Raw genomic sequence first — 2,944 nt, 5'->3', positions numbered from 1 at the left:
AAGATGCTAACAATAATATTCAAACGAACTCAAAAAATATTTTATCAAATGAATCAAGCACAAGAGTTGTTTGAAAATCAAGTTTTGTAAAATATTTTGCACACCAAAGAATGCTTAAGAAATCTTGTAATGTTAATGCAAAGACCCTAAAGCAAATGAGTTTTCCCACACAAGATTTATTTATTTAAGTAAGTGGGAAGAACCCTAGCTAAACTCTCAATACAAAAAAAAAAAAAAAAACAACGCAATTTTCAATGAGAGTAAAGGGCTATTTAGAATGAAGCACTAATAATCTAAACACTCTCTTTAAGCTAAAATAATCAAAGAAAATGAAGTAGGAGAGTATTTGGGAGCATTTGAGAAATATAGGCTTTGGAAATTTTTAGAGGATTTCTCACTAATCACTTTGCTAATTATTGGCTAATCCTTGCAAATGAACTTGTATATATAGACATTGGTAAAATTATAACCGTTGGGGACATATAAGGCAATCTTAATTTTTTTTAAAAACGGTTTAGCAAAAATAACCCCATTTAACCGTCTTAAGTGTGGTAAAAATATAAAACAACTCGAGAGTTTCAGGTGGCTGAACCATGGTTCGGTCACCCGAACAGAGATAATGAAAAAAGTCAATTTTTGAAGTTCGGTCGCCTGAGCATGGGTTCGGTTTGCTGAACCAAGGCGATTTCCACACTATTCGAGATTCGGGTGCCCGATCCTTAGTTCGGTCTGCAGATGACAGTCGATGTGGCTTTATGGGAGTGTTGTAGTTCCCTTGGTAGTTCGGCACAGGTGGAACAGGCTCATCATACTTACACACTTATATTTGATTTAGCATGGTCGGCCAGCTATTGTTAGGTCCCGCCTATGGGCCCACACAACCCTGTCATGTGGGGGGGGGGTAAGACATGAGAATAACTAGCTATCTATCATGGGTAATAATTCAGTATGGTATGGTTATATAAGATGATTTTTTAGTATAAAAATTTAGTATGTTAAATTATGTTATGTCAAATCATGTTTTATTCAGATACAATACACCTGTTTATACCAGATATGAATTACGTATTGTTTATATGTATATCATGAAAAATACTCATGTTGTCACACACTGATATTAGTTTATCTTCCTTATTGAGAGGTGTCTCACCCCAACATTATAAACATTTCAGAAAATCTAGATAGGTAGGCAGACCGAGCTCCGTAGTAGTAGAGATTGACTAAATTACCCTATCTGAAGGGTAAGTAGGTGAACTAGGGTCAGATTATTTTTGGGTTATAATCCTAGGTTGACTTTTTGGTCATTTTGGGATGTTTGTACATATATGTCATAATTAGTAAAACTTTGGTATTTGTGACTGGTTGGATAGTATGTATGTAATTTATGTTTTCCACTGCTTAGGTATCAGAGATGTATGATAGGTATTTCCTCGGTACCCATGGGTCTGGGTTAATCATGATAAGTCCAGTTTATAAGCAGGTTAACAGGGGTTATTATGTATGTTGTTATATATGAAAAATAAATAAATAAATACGAAAAAATAGGCTGGTCATTACATATTCCCCCTTATGTGCTTTCTTGAACTATGCCAATAGGAACTTTAGAAGATACCTGTGGCGCTCACCTGAAACCTGGCTCAAAAAGCCTAGTTTAATAAGATAAGCCCCAAATAATCTACTATTTCTGCTTTTCCTCAACTTATAAACCTCAAATAAGCATTTAAAATCCCAAAACTAAGAATCCTAACCCTTACCTCAACTTTCGAGTATTTTTCGAAAAGCCTAGTTTAGAAATCTGTTGCGCTAGATGTGTAGAGAATCTTCCCTATAACACCGTAGCGGTCTTTGTTTGTCGATTTGGGCTGAATTTGGACCGAATTTGAAGAGAGAAGGGAGAGAGGACGTTTTAGAGAGAGAAAGAAAGGAAGGAAAAATGAATTCTTCGCCAAGAAGCTTCCCCAAATCTTTTTATACATGGAGTTGCCACGTGGCCTTGTCGACGAGAAGACAAGATTCGTTGACGAGTCACAGAAGGAACTTCATCAGTGAGATATTGCGTTCGTCGACAAAACTTAAAATTCGAAATCTGCTCACTTGGGATCTCTTCATCGAGGGACTGAACTTTGTCGATGATCTCTAGAAAAATACTCATCTACGAAAACAGGATATTCGTTGACGAGGTCTACTATTTTTTTTTCCAAAATTTTCCTTTTTTCCTTATTTTTTATTTATCTATTCCATTTATTGTCTTCCTAATTATTTAATTATTATAATTTTTCCAGGTTGTTATACAAGTGATGAACTATCAAACTCAAAACCTAGGTTCTTTCCATCTCTTTTTTTAAATACACACATAATATGTCACCATTTAAAAATAATTAAGAAAAACTAAATTCAACAAACTCTATGTACGTGTAGAAATTAAAAAGATTTCAACCTAACTATTTATTTTGAGATTTATTTAACATGTAAAGTCTATATATATTTTTAATCATAATCTAATATAGTGAAATATAAAAGTTAGAAATAACATTCAAAAGCTGTTGTGCACGTATTCCTGAATTTACTTGACACGTGACAAATCTCGTAAGATTAAGTTATGAGATTTAAATGATCAGGTCTATCTCTTTATATTTTATGAATAGATCTGATCGCAACTTCGAATATGGAATTCAAAGGGATCAAATAGGAAATGATATTATGAATCATAGAACTATAATGAAATATACGATCAACCAACATATCTCGAATTTGAAAAAGAGTCAGAAGAAATGGTTCGATCCTCTTATTTTTATTTCTTGAACCGGGAGATCCATGAATCGGGGGTTTTGACGCGTGAATTTGAATAATTGTAGGAAAAAGTTATGTGATTATATAAGTATTAAATTGGGAAAATTAAATTATTTAATATTTTATTATAAAATAAAAATAAAACGGGAAAAGA

The sequence above is a fragment of the Malania oleifera genome, chromosome 11 (assembly GCF_029873635.1).
Source record: "Malania oleifera isolate guangnan ecotype guangnan chromosome 11, ASM2987363v1, whole genome shotgun sequence".
Classification (NCBI taxonomy): Eukaryota; Viridiplantae; Streptophyta; class Magnoliopsida; order Santalales; family Ximeniaceae; genus Malania; species Malania oleifera.
Note: the sequence above shows the minus strand (reverse complement) of the source record.